The following is a 17,332-nucleotide window of genomic DNA, read 5'->3' as shown; positions in this document are numbered from 1 at the left end:
AACATCACATTAAGATCATCATCATCACCATTAAGATCATCGCCATCACCATTAAGATCATCATCATTATCATCACCATTAAGATCATCACCATTAAGATCATCACCATCATCCCCATTAAGATCATCATCACCATTAAGATCATCACCATTAAGATTATCACTATTAAGATCACCATCAACATCATCACCATTAAGATCATCACCATTAAGATCAGAACCATCATCATCACAATAAAGATCATCATCCCCATTAAGATCATCATCACCATTAAGATCATCACCATCATCACATTAAGATCCTCATCATAATCATCACCATTAAGATCATAACCAGCAGCATCATCACCATTAAGATCATCACCATCAAGATCATCATCACCATTAAGATACTCACCATTAAGATCATCATCACATTAAGATCATTATCATCACCATTAAGATCATCGCCACCGTCATCATCACCATCTTCATCTCCATTAAGATCATCACCATCTTCATCCTCACCATTACGATCATCACCATCTTCATCATCACAGTCATTATCAGCATCACCATAACAAGCAGCATCATCACCATTAAGATCATCACCATCGCCATTAAGATCATCACCATCAGCATCACCATTAAGGTCATCACCATTAAGATCATCACTATCAAGATCATCATCATCACCACCAGTAAGATCATCACCATCATCATCCCCATTAAGATCATCGCCATTAAGATCATCACCATCATCACATTAAGATAATCACCATTAAGATCATCACCATCATCACATTAAGATCATCGCCATTAAGATCATCATTATCATCACCATTAAGAACATCACCATCATCACCATTAAGATCATCATACCGTTATCATCATCACCATCACCAAGAAGATCATCACCATTAAGATCATCACCATTAAAATCATCACACTGTCATCATCACCATTAAGATCATCACCATCTTCATCAACACAGTCATCATAACCAGCAGCATCATCATCACAATTAAGATCATCACCATCATCATCATTAAGATCATCACCATCATCATTAAGATCCCACCGTCACCACCATCACCACCATTAAGATCATCATCACCATTAATATCATTGTCAATACCATCAACATCAATACCATCATCACCACTATCATCACCACCATTAGAATCATCACACCGTCATCATCAATACAATCACACCATCATTATCAATACCATCACCACCATTAAGATCATCATCATAACCATCATCACCATTAAGATCATCATTACCATTAATATCATCACCATCGTCATCATTAAGATCCTCACCATCATCATCATCACCATTAAGATCATCACCATCATCATCATCATCATCATCACCGTTGAGAACATCAGCATTAAGATCATCACCATCATCAACATTAAGATCAACGCCATTAAGATCATCATCATCAACATTAAGATCATCACCATTAGGATCATCATCATCATCATCACCATTAAGACCATCACCATTAAGATCATCATCATCACTGTCTTCATCACCGTCATCACCATTAAGATCATAACCATCATCATCACCATTAAGATCATCACCATCACCCCCATTAAGATCATCACCTTTAAGATCATCACCATCATCACATTAAGAACATCACATTAAGATCATCATCATCACCATTAAGATCATCGCCATCACCATTAAGATCATCATCATTATCATCACCATTAAGATCATCACCATTAAGATCATCACCATCATCCCCATTAAGATCATCATCACCATTAAGATCATCACCATTAAGATTATCACTATTAAGATCACCATCAACATCATCACCATTAAGATCATCACCATTAAGATCAGAACCATCATCATCACAATAAAGATCATCATCCCCATTAAGATCATCATCACCATTAAGATCATCACCATCATCACATTAAGATCCTCATCATAATCATCACCATTAAGATCATAACCAGCAGCATCATCACCATTAAGATCATCACCATCACCACCATTAAGATCATCACCATTAAGATACTCACCATTAAGATCATCATCACATTAAGATCATTATCATCACCATTAAGATCATCGCCACCGTCATCATCACCATCTTCATCTCCATTAAGATCATCACCATCTTCATCCTCACCATTACGATCATCACCATCTTCATCATCACAGTCATTATCAGCATCACCATAACAAGCAGCATCATCACCATTAAGATCATCACCATCGCCATTAAGATCATCACCATCAGCATCACCATTAAGGTCATCACCATTAAGATCATCACTATCAAGATCATCATCATCACCACCAGTAAGATCATCACCATCATCATCCCCATTAAGATCATTGCCATTAAGATCATCACCATCATCACATTAAGATAATCACCATTAAGATCATCACCATCATCACATTAAGATCATCGCCATTAAGATCATCATTATCATCGCCATTAAGATCATCATCATCATCACCATTAAGATCATCACTATCATCCCCATTAAGATCATCATCACCATTAAGATCATCGCCATCATCACCATTAAGATTATCACTATTAAGATCACCATCAACATCATCACCATTAAGATCATCACCATTAAGATCAGAACCATCATCATCACAATAAAGATCATCATCCCCATTAAGATCATCATCACCATTAAGATCATCACCATCATCACATTAAGATCCTCATCATAATCATCACCATTAAGATCATAACCAGCAGCATCATCACCATTAAGATCATCACCATCAAGATCATCATCACCATTAAGATACTCACCATTAAGATCATCATCACATTAAGATCATTATCATCACCATTAAGATCATCGCCACCGTCATCATCACCATCTTCATCTCCATTAAGATCATCACCATCTTCATCCTCACCATTACGATCATCACCATCTTCATCATCACAGTCATTATCAGCATCACCATAACAAGCAGCATCATCACCATTAAGATCATCACCATCGCCATTAAGATCATCACCATCAGCATCACCATTAAGGTCATCACCATTAAGATCATCACTATCAAGATCATCATCATCACCACCAGTAAGATCATCACCATCATCATCCCCATTAAGATCATCGCCATTAAGATCATCACCATCATCACATTAAGATAATCACCATTAAGATCATCACCATCATCACATTAAGATCATCGCCATTAAGATCATCATTATCATCACCATTAAGAACATCACCATCATCACCATTAAGATCATCATACCGTTATCATCATCACCATCACCAAGAAGATCATCACCATTAAGATCATCACCATTAAAATCATCACACTGTCATCATCACCATTAAGATCATCACCATCTTCATCAACACAGTCATCATAACCAGCAGCATCATCATCACAATTAAGATCATCACCATCATCATCATTAAGATCATCACCATCATCATTAAGATCCCACCGTCACCACCATCACCACCATTAAGATCATCATCACCATTAATATCATTGTCAATACCATCAACATCAATACCATCATCACCACTATCATCACCACCATTAGAATCATCACACCGTCATCATCAATACAATCACACCATCATTATCAATACCATCACCACCATTAAGATCATCATCATAACCATCATCACCATTAAGATCATCATTACCATTAATATCATCACCATCGTCATCATTAAGATCCTCACCATCATCATCATCACCATTAAGATCATCACCATCATCATCATCATCATCATCACCGTTGAGAACATCAGCATTAAGATCATCACCATCATCAACATTAAGATCAACGCCATTAAGATCATCATCATCAACATTAAGATCATCACCATTAGGATCATCATCATCATCATCACCATTAAGACCATCACCATTAAGATCATCATCATCACTGTCTTCATCACCGTCATCACCATTAAGATCATAACCATCATCATCACCATTAAGATCATCACCATCACCCCCATTAAGATCATCACCTTTAAGATCATCACCATCATCACATTAAGAACATCACATTAAGATCATCATCATCACCATTAAGATCATCGCCATCACCATTAAGATCATCATCATTATCATCACCATTAAGATCATCACCATTAAGATCATCACCATCATCCCCATTAAGATCATCATCACCATTAAGATCATCACCATTAAGATTATCACTATTAAGATCACCATCAACATCATCACCATTAAGATCATCACCATTAAGATCAGAACCATCATCATCACAATAAAGATCATCATCCCCATTAAGATCATCATCACCATTAAGATCATCACCATCATCACATTAAGATCCTCATCATAATCATCACCATTAAGATCATAACCAGCAGCATCATCACCATTAAGATCATCACCATCAAGATCATCATCACCATTAAGATACTCACCATTAAGATCATCATCACATTAAGATCATTATCATCACCATTAAGATCATCCCCACCGTCATCATCACCATCTTCATCTCCATTAAGATCATCACCATCTTCATCCTCACCATTACGATCATCACCATCTTCATCATCACAGTCATTATCAGCATCACCATAACAAGCAGCATCATCACCATTAAGATCATCACCATCGCCATTAAGATCATCACCATCAGCATCACCATTAAGGTCATCACCATTAAGATCATCACTATCAAGATCATCATCATCACCACCAGTAAGATCATCACCATCATCATCCCCATTAAGATCATCGCCATTAAGATCATCACCATCATCACATTAAGATAATCACCATTAAGATCATCACCATCATCACATTAAGATCATCGCCATTAAGATCATCATTATCATCACCATTAAGAACATCACCATCATCACCATTAAGATCATCATACCGTTATCATCATCACCATCACCAAGAAGATCATCACCATTAAGATCATCACCATTAAAATCATCACACTGTCATCATCACCATTAAGATCATCACCATCTTCATCAACACAGTCATCATAACCAGCAGCATCATCATCACAATTAAGATCATCACCATCATCATCATTAAGATCATCACCATCATCATTAAGATCCCACCGTCACCACCATCACCACCATTAAGATCATCACCATTAATATCATTGTCAATACCATCAACATCAATACCATCATCACCACTATCATCACCACCATTAGAATCATCACACCGTCATCATCAATACAATCACACCATCATTATCAATACCATCACCACCATTAAGATCATCATCATAACCATCATCACCATTAAGATCATCATTACCATTAATATCATCACCATCGTCATCATTAAGATCCTCACCATCATCATCATCACCATTAAGATCATCACCATCATCATCATCATCATCATCATCACCGTTGAGAACATCAGCATTAAGATCATCACCATCATCAACATTAAGATCAACGCCATTAAGATCATCATCATCAACATTAAGATCATCACCATTAGGATCATCATCATCATCATCACCATTAAGACCATCACCATTAAGATCATCATCATCACTGTCTTCATCACCGTCATCACCATTAAGATCATAACCATCATCATCACCATTAAGATCATCACCATCACCCCCATTAAGATCATCACCTTTAAGATCATCACCATCATCACATTAAGAACATCACATTAAGATCATCATCATCACCATTAAGATCATCGCCATCACCATTAAGATCATCATCATTATCATCACCATTAAGATCATCACCATTAAGATCATCACCATCATCCCCATTAAGATCATCATCACCATTAAGATCATCACCATTAAGATTATCACTATTAAGATCACCATCAACATCATCACCATTAAGATCATCACCATTAAGATCAGAACCATCATCATCACAATAAAGATCATCATCCCCATTAAGATCATCATCACCATTAAGATCATCACCATCATCACATTAAGATCCTCATCATAATCATCACCATTAAGATCATAACCAGCAGCATCATCACCATTAAGATCATCACCATCACCACCATTAAGATCATCACCATTAAGATACTCACCATTAAGATCATCATCACATTAAGATCATTATCATCACCATTAAGATCATCGCCACCGTCATCATCACCATCTTCATCTCCATTAAGATCATCACCATCTTCATCCTCACCATTACGATCATCACCATCTTCATCATCACAGTCATTATCAGCATCACCATAACAAGCAGCATCATCACCATTAAGATCATCACCATCGCCATTAAGATCATCACCATCAGCATCACCATTAAGGTCATCACCATTAAGATCATCACTATCAAGATCATCATCATCACCACCAGTAAGATCATCACCATCATCATCCCCATTAAGATCATTGCCATTAAGATCATCACCATCATCACATTAAGATAATCACCATTAAGATCATCACCATCATCACATTAAGATCATCGCCATTAAGATCATCATTATCATCGCCATTAAGATCATCATCATCATCACCATTAAGATCATCACTATCATCCCCATTAAGATCATCATCACCATTAAGATCATCGCCATCATCACCATTAAGATTATCACTATTAAGATCACCATCAACATCATCACCATTAAGATCATCACCATTAAGATCAGAACCATCATCATCACAATAAAGATCATCATCCCCATTAAGATCATCATCACCATTAAGATCATCACCATCATCACATTAAGATCCTCATCATAATCATCACCATTAAGATCATAACCAGCAGCATCATCACCATTAAGATCATCACCATCAAGATCATCATCACCATTAAGATACTCACCATTAAGATCATCATCACATTAAGATCATTATCATCACCATTAAGATCATCGCCACCGTCATCATCACCATCTTCATCTCCATTAAGATCATCACCATCTTCATCCTCACCATTACGATCATCACCATCTTCATCATCACAGTCATTATCAGCATCACCATAACAAGCAGCATCATCACCATTAAGATCATCACCATCGCCATTAAGATCATCACCATCAGCATCACCATTAAGGTCATCACCATTAAGATCATCACTATCAAGATCATCATCATCACCACCAGTAAGATCATCACCATCATCATCCCCATTAAGATCATCGCCATTAAGATCATCACCATCATCACATTAAGATAATCACCATTAAGATCATCACCATCATCACATTAAGATCATCGCCATTAAGATCATCATTATCATCACCATTAAGAACATCACCATCATCACCATTAAGATCATCATACCGTTATCATCATCACCATCACCAAGAAGATCATCACCATTAAGATCATCACCATTAAAATCATCACACTGTCATCATCACCATTAAGATCATCACCATCTTCATCAACACAGTCATCATAACCAGCAGCATCATCATCACAATTAAGATCATCACCATCATCATCATTAAGATCATCACCATCATCATTAAGATCCCACCGTCACCACCATCACCACCATTAAGATCATCATCACCATTAATATCATTGTCAATACCATCAACATCAATGCCATCATCACCACTATCATCACCACCATTAGAATCATCACACCGTCATCATCAATACAATCACACCATCATTATCAATACCATCACCACCATTAAGATCATCATCATAACCATCATCACCATTAAGATCATCATTACCATTAATATCATCACCATCGTCATCATTAAGATCCTCACCATCATCATCATCACCATTAAGATCATCACCATCATCATCATCATCATCATCATCACCGTTGAGAACATCAGCATTAAGATCATCACCATCATCAACATTAAGATCAACGCCATTAAGATCATCATCATCAACATTAAGATCATCACCATTAGGATCATCATCATCATCATCACCATTAAGACCATCACCATTAAGATCATCATCATCACTGTCTTCATCACCGTCATCACCATTAAGATCATAACCATCATCATCACCATTAAGATCATCACCATCACCCCCATTAAGATCATCACCTTTAAGATCATCACCATCATCACATTAAGAACATCACATTAAGATCATCATCATCACCATTAAGATCATCGCCATCACCATTAAGATCATCATCATTATCATCACCATTAAGATCATCACCATTAAGATCATCACCATCATCCCCATTAAGATCATCATCACCATTAAGATCATCACCATTAAGATTATCACTATTAAGATCACCATCAACATCATCACCATTAAGATCATCACCATTAAGATCAGAACCATCATCATCACAATAAAGATCATCATCCCCATTAAGATCATCATCACCATTAAGATCATCACCATCATCACATTAAGATCCTCATCATAATCATCACCATTAAGATCATAACCAGCAGCATCATCACCATTAAGATCATCACCATCAAGATCATCATCACCATTAAGATACTCACCATTAAGATCATCATCACATTAAGATCATTATCATCACCATTAAGATCATCCCCACCGTCATCATCACCATCTTCATCTCCATTAAGATCATCACCATCTTCATCCTCACCATTACGATCATCACCATCTTCATCATCACAGTCATTATCAGCATCACCATAACAAGCAGCATCATCACCATTAAGATCATCACCATCGCCATTAAGATCATCACCATCAGCATCACCATTAAGGTCATCACCATTAAGATCATCACTATCAAGATCATCATCATCACCACCAGTAAGATCATCACCATCATCATCCCCATTAAGATCATCGCCATTAAGATCATCACCATCATCACATTAAGATAATCACCATTAAGATCATCACCATCATCACATTAAGATCATCGCCATTAAGATCATCATTATCATCACCATTAAGAACATCACCATCATCACCATTAAGATCATCATACCGTTATCATCATCACCATCACCAAGAAGATCATCACCATTAAGATCATCACCATTAAAATCATCACACTGTCATCATCACCATTAAGATCATCACCATCTTCATCAACACAGTCATCATAACCAGCAGCATCATCATCACAATTAAGATCATCACCATCATCATCATTAAGATCATCACCATCATCATTAAGATCCCACCGTCACCACCATCACCACCATTAAGATCATCATCACCATTAATATCATTGTCAATACCATCAACATCAATACCATCATCACCACTATCATCACCACCATTAGAATCATTACACCGTCATCATCAATACAATCACACCATCATTATCAATACCATCACCACCATTAAGATCATCATCATAACCATCATCACCATTAAGATCATCATTACCATTAATATCATCACCATCGTCATCATTAAGATCCTCACCATCATCATCATCACCATTAAGATCATCACCATCATCATCATCATCATCATCACCGTTGAGAACATCAGCATTAAGATCATCACCATCATCAACATTAAGATCAACGCCATTAAGATCATCATCATCAACATTAAGATCATCACCATTAGGATCATCATCATCATCATCACCATTAAGACCATCACCATTAAGATCATCATCATCACTGTCTTCATCACCGTCATCACCATTAAGATCATAACCATCATCATCACCATTAAGATCATCACCATCACCCCCATTAAGATCATCACCTTTAAGATCATCACCATCATCACATTAAGAACATCACATTAAGATCATCATCATCACCATTAAGATCATCGCCATCACCATTAAGATCATCATCATTATCATCACCATTAAGATCATCACCATTAAGATCATCACCATCATCCCCATTAAGATCATCATCACCATTAAGATCATCACCATTAAGATTATCACTATTAAGATCACCATCAACATCATCACCATTAAGATCATCACCATTAAGATCAGAACCATCATCATCACAATAAAGATCATCATCCCCATTAAGATCATCATCACCATTAAGATCATCACCATCATCACATTAAGATCCTCATCATAATCATCACCATTAAGATCATAACCAGCAGCATCATCACCATTAAGATCATCACCATCACCACCATTAAGATCATCACCATTAAGATACTCACCATTAAGATCATCATCACATTAAGATCATTATCATCACCATTAAGATCATCGCCACCGTCATCATCACCATCTTCATCTCCATTAAGATCATCACCATCTTCATCCTCACCATTACGATCATCACCATCTTCATCATCACAGTCATTATCAGCATCACCATAACAAGCAGCATCATCACCATTAAGATCATCACCATCGCCATTAAGATCATCACCATCAGCATCACCATTAAGGTCATCACCATTAAGATCATCACTATCAAGATCATCATCATCACCACCAGTAAGATCATCACCATCATCATCCCCATTAAGATCATCGCCATTAAGATCATCACCATCATCACATTAAGATAATCACCATTAAGATCATCACCATCATCACATTAAGATCATCGCCATTAAGATCATCATTATCATCACCATTAAGAACATCACCATCATCACCATTAAGATCATCATACCGTTATCATCATCACCATCACCAAGAAGATCATCACCATTAAGATCATCACCATTAAAATCATCACACTGTCATCATCACCATTAAGATCATCACCATCTTCATAATCACCATTAAAATCATCACCATCTTCATCAACACAGTCATCATAACCAGCAGCATCATCATCACAATTAAGATCATCACCATCATCATCATTAAGATCATCACCATCATCATTAAGATCCCACCGTCACCACCATCACCACCATTAAGATCATCATCACCATTAATATCATTGTCAATACCATCAACATCAATACCATCATCACCACTATCATCACCACCATTAGAATCATCACACCGTCATCATCAATACAATCACACCATCATTATCAATACCATCACCACCATTAAGATCATCATCATAACCATCATCACCATTAAGATCATCATTACCATTAATATCATCACCATCGTCATCATTAAGATCCTCACCATCATCATCACCATTAAGATCATCACCATCATCATCATCATCATCATCACCGTTGAGAACATCACCATTAAGATCATCACCATCATCAACATTAAGATCAACGCCATTAAGATCATCATCATCAACATTAAGATAATCACCATTAGGATCATCATCATCATCACCATTAAGACCATCACCATTAAGATCATCATCATCACTGTCTTCATCACCGTCATCACCATTAAGATCATCACCATTAAGATCATCACCATCACCCCCATTAAGATCATCACCTTTAAGATCATCACCATCATCACATTAAGAACATCACATTAAGATCATCATCATCACCATTAAGATCATCGCCATCACCATTAAGATCATCATCATCACCATTAAGATCATCACCATTAAGATCATCACCATCATCCCCATTAAGATCATCATCACCATTAAGATCATCGCCATCATCACCATTAAGATTAGCACTATTAAGATCACCATCAACATCATCACCATTAAGATCATCACCATTAAGATCAGAACCATCATCATCACAATAAAGATCATCATCCCCATTAAGATCATCATCACCATTAAGATCATCATCACATTAAGATCCTCATCATAATCATCACCATTAAGATCATAACCAGCAGCATCATCACCATTAAGATCATCACCATCACCACCATTAAGATCATCATCACCATTAAGATACTCACCATTAAGATCATCACCATCATCACATTAAGATCATTATCATCACCATTAAGATCATCGCCACCGTCATCATCACCATCTTCATCTCCATTAAGATCATCACCATCTTCATCCTCACCATTACGATCATCACCATCTTCATCATCACAGTCATTATCAGCATCACCATAACAAGCAGCATCATCACCATTAAGATCATCACCATCACCATTAAGATCATCACCATCAGCATCACCATTAAGGTCATCACCATTAAGATCATCACTATCAAGATCATCATCATCACCACCAGTAAGATCATCACCATCATCATCCCCATTAAGATCATCACCATTAAGATCATCACCATCATCACATTAAGATAATCACCATTAAGATCATCACCATCATCACATTAAGATCATCACCATTAAGATCATCATTATCATCACCATTAAGAACATCACCATCATCACCATTAAGATCATCATACCGTTATCATCATCACCATCACCAAGAAGATCATCACCATTAAGATCATCACCATTAAAATCATCACACTGTCATCATCACCATTAAGATCATCACTATCTTCATAATTACCATTAAAATCATCACCATCTTCATCAACACAGTCATCATAACCAGCAGCATCATCATCACAATTAAGATCATCACCATCATCATCATTAAGATCATCACCATCATCATTAAGATCCCACCGTCACCACCATCACCACCATTAAGATCATCATCACCATTAATATCATTGTCAATACCATCAACATCAATACCATCATCACCACTATCATCACCACCATTAGAATCATCACACCGTCATCATCAATACCATCACCACCATTAAGATCATCATCATAACCATCATCACCATTAAGATCATCATTACCATTAATATCATCACCATCGTCATCATTAAGATCCTCACCATCATCATCATCACCATTAAGATCATCACCATCATCATCATCATCACCGTTGAGAACATCACCATTAAGATCATCACCATCATCAACATTAAGATCAACGCCATTAAGATCATCATCATCAACATTAAGATCATCACCATTAGGATCATCATCATCACCATTAAGACCATCACCATTAAGATCATCATCATCACTGTCTTCATCACCGTCATCATCACCATTAAGATCATAACCATCATCATCACCATTAAGATCATCACCATCACCCCCATTAAGATCATCACCTTTAAGATCATCACCATCATCACATTAAGAACATCACATTAAGATCATCATCATCACCATTAAGATCATCGCCATCACCATTAAGATCATCATCATCACCATTAAGATCATCACCATTAAGATCATCACCATCATCATCACCATCTTCATCAACAACATTAAGATCATCACCATTAAGATCATCACCACTGTCATCATCACCATCTTCATCATCACCATTAAGATCAACACCATCTTCATTATCACCATTACAATCATCACCAGCTTCATCATCATAGTCATTATCAGCATCACCATAACCAGCAGCATCATCACCATTAAGATCATCACCATCATCATTAAGATCACATCGTCACCACCATCGCCACCATTAAGATCATCATCACCATTAAGATCATCACCATCATCATCCTCACTATTAAGATAATCGCCATTAAGATCACCATCATCACCAGTAAGATTATCATCACCATTAAGATCATCACCATCATCATCACCATTAACGTCACAATATCATCATCATCATCATCATCACCATTAAGATCATCACCATCATCACCATTAAGATCATCACCATCACCATTAAGATCACCACCATCATCACCATTAAGATCATCACCATCATCATCACCATTAAGATCATCACCGTCTTCATAATCACCATTAAGATCATCACCATCTTCCTAATCACCATTAAGATCATCACCATCTTCATCAACACAGTCATCATTACCATAACCACCAGCATCATCATCATTAAGATCACACCGTCACCACCATTAAGATCATCACCACCATCACCATTAAAATCATCATCATCACCATTAAGATCATCACACCTTCATCATTAAGATCATCATCATCATCATTAAGATCATCAAAATCATCATCATCACCATTAGATCATCACCGCCATCATCACCATTTCCTGTTCCACTGTACACACTACTCCTCCTGTCATCTTAGGACCAGATCAGAGCAGGTCATTAGTATGAGTGTAGGGTTAGCTCAGCTCTACAGACAAACAGCATGAGGAAATGCAGATCTATTAAACGGAGCCGAAAGACACATTAATCTGTAATCAAGATGTCAAGCAAGGAGACAGAATTTGTCTGATCTTATGTGTGTACTAGCTCTGCATGCTTCAGAGGAGTGGACACTCATTAGTGCACTAACCTCCTAAGACACCCAGCTATGACTTGTAACCATGGTGATGAGCTGTCATTGTTGTCCACGGCGACGGTTATGGCACAGCTTGGTGGACGCGCACTTGTGTGTGTGTGTGGGGTGGGGGTGGGGTTCTAGCTGATTTGCCATGAGATAAATGTGTGGGGCGATAGCAGCGTGTGGCATTATCTACCAGGATCACACTGGTAGATAATGATGTTAATGACAGTCACACTGCCCTTCTGCCTGTGGGGTGCAGACTGCACTCATCCCCCTCTGTTCAGTTGTTTCTCTCTCTCTTCTCTTTTTTGTTGTTGAATTTTTTACCCCTTTTTCTCCCCAATTTTGTGGCATCAAATTGTTTAGTAGCTACTATCCTGTCTCATCGCTACGGTCTCGGGAGAGACGAAGGTTGACGAAGGTCCTCCGATACACAACCCAACCAAGCCGCACTGCTTCTTAACACAGCGCTCATCCAACCTGGAAGCCAGCCGCACCAATGTGTCGGAGGAAACCTGTCAGCCCGCCACAGGAGTCGCTGGTGCGCCAAGTCAAGGATATCCCTACCGGCCAAGCCCTCCCTAACCCGGACGATGCTGGGCCAATTGTGCGTCGCCCCATGGACCTCCCGGTCGCGGCCGGTTGCGACAGAGCCTGGGCGCGAACCCAGAGTCTCCGGTGGCACAGCTGGCTCTGCAGTACAGCACCCTTAACCACTGTGCCACCCAGGAGGCCCCGTTTCTCTCTTCTCACTGCAGGACGGCCAGCCTGATATCCTCTACACGTTTTGGAGTGATGTCACACACACTCTCTCAGTGGAGTTGCAGAGAGCAACGGCTGGTGAGGCTACATAGTAATGTCTGTTTCACAGAGTAACGCTGATGCACCCTAATAGCAGTGTGTGTGTGTGTGCTTACTCTCTCTCTCTGTGTCTCTCTCTCTCTCTCCCTCATACATTTCTCTTCATCTTCTCTCTTTCAGGCATAGCGTCGCCTGCAAGTAATGCTGTACCTGCATTTCCGTGCGTTTGTGTGAGTGTATCAGTGGTACAGCACAGACGGTGGGGTCATCACTCTTCCCTTCTCCTATAAACCCTAAACGCTCGTCCCTGTCCCGTCCCAACCACTGCGGGGTATGATTACACCTCTCTGATGATATATACCCACCCTTCAGACAGGACAGGGTCTATAAACACATACACACTCGCACACACACCTTTCATTTATACCCCGCCATGGGCCCGGCCTTATATAAGGTGGAGATACAACCCAACAGCATCCCTCCACACACACCGCGGAGAAACGTTTCCGCCCCCTCCTTATCTTACAGTAAGTGTGCCATTTCAGCAGAAGGGATAAATGTCAGTAGATGTAGAGGTGAGTTAAAGAGAGGTGTGTTTGGCTCCTGTGGTGCTGTTAACTCTATTTTCACACTGCGATCTGTGGGCTGCCTATCTATAGGATCTTTTGACTGCATATGGAACTGTTTCTAAAAACTCTTATAGACGCCATTGTCTTTTCTCCTGCCGAGTTCTGCATCTAATTCCCTGGTGGTGAGAGACTCGAGAACATTGACTGATAGCAGATGTCATGAAAAAGATACGAAGGGAAAATGTGTGCAACACAACCTATACAAAGTGCTCCCTTGGCAGGGTAAAGAAAGAGAGCAGTCGAGCGATGATCCAGTCACCGTTGCACTAATTGTGTGTGTCTTTACCATTTCGTAAAGCCCCCAGTAGCCTGCCTTGGACAAATCGGTGTCTATTGATCCCTGCTCTAACACAGTTCAGTGTTATCACCTGTTAATGATGCTCCTCATTCACTCTCACTGGTCAATACAGAGTTCATCCGCACAGGCCCAGTATATCTCTTTTTCCTCCCTCTCTCTCTGTCTTTGTCTCCCTGGCTCACTCTCTCTCTATCCTTCCTCCCTCTGTCTCTGTGCCAGTGGCCCCCACCCCTCCAAATATTTTAATATTTTTTTATCTTTATTCTTTCTCTTATGGTGAAATATAACCTATGGTTCTATTAGCATATGGAAATATGATAATTAGAATACATATACTGAATGTCAAATGCTGTATGCACATTATCCTTTCTCCTCCTGTATACGAGAATATGAATTAGAGTAGTATATATGAATGCTATCTATGCACATTATCCTTTCTCCTCCTGCCTGCGCTGCTCCCTCCAGACCTCATTAGAGCCTGAAAGTACTTCAGTTCAAACCTGTATGAATCATTATAAAACGCTATATTATGCATTCACCAAATCAATCTACATTAAAACAATCTGCATATCATCCCTTAACGAGCAACTAATCACTCGCAAAGTCAGGGGATTAACATAATAATGAGCGGGAAAATGTCACCGTTTATTTTCTGTTCTTTTAATCAGGATAGTCTTTCTGTTTCAGTCTCATCCCTTCATCCATGCTCTAGTCTGGTACTCGGGGATAATGTGATGTTTCTAGTTCACGGGAGCAGAAAGACTGTTCGTGTGCATCAAAGCAGATGTTTACCTTGGCTGTCATTAAAACACAGAAGGTGACATTTTACGGCTCCACTCTCCTGCTCGTCCTCCTTCTCAATCTTTTTGTGACCTCCTTCTCACCCCCCCCACCCCTCTCTCTCTCGCCGTCTCTTTCTCTATCCAGCCTCATCCTTCCTCAAGCAGGCATTAGAGGGAGAGTACCCTAAAAGCTTCTCTGTCTTTATAACGACCTGCGGCGTCGGCTGCTGCAGTACAGCTCCAGCATCCAGGGGGTGATTTCGAGCAGCGCAGGGCTGGACATCGCCATGGACCTGCCCACCACAGAGACAGACAACCAGGACCTCTTCACACATGCCAAACACGACTACAAGTAAGTCTGAAGTGAACATACAGTGGAAGTCGGAAGTTTACATACACTTAGGTTGGAGTCATTAAAACTTGTTTTTCAACCACTCCACAAATGTCTTGTTAACAAACTATAGGTTTGGCAAGTCGGTTAGGACATCTACTTTGTGCATGACACGAGTCATTTTTACAACAATTGTTTACAGACAGATTATTTCACTTATAATTCACTGTATCACAATTCCAGTTGGTCAGAAGTTTACATACACTAAGTTGACTGTGCCTTTAAACAGCTTGGACAATTCCAGAAAATGATGTAATGGCTTTAGAAGCCTCTGATTAGGCTAATTGACATAATTTGAGTCAATTGTACCTGTGGATG

At 38.7% G+C, this 17,332-nt stretch overlaps 1 pseudogene; it reads left to right on the top strand.

Moving 5' to 3' along the window:
• The window catches only part of LOC118938894, a 70,847-nt pseudogene that overhangs the window by 5,814 nt on the left and 47,701 nt on the right, over positions 1–17,332 (top strand).

This window comes from Oncorhynchus mykiss, chromosome 15 (genome assembly GCF_013265735.2).
Source record: "Oncorhynchus mykiss isolate Arlee chromosome 15, USDA_OmykA_1.1, whole genome shotgun sequence".
NCBI lineage: Eukaryota > Metazoa > Chordata > Actinopteri > Salmoniformes > Salmonidae > Oncorhynchus > Oncorhynchus mykiss.
This window is presented reverse-complemented; position numbering and strand designations above follow the sequence as displayed.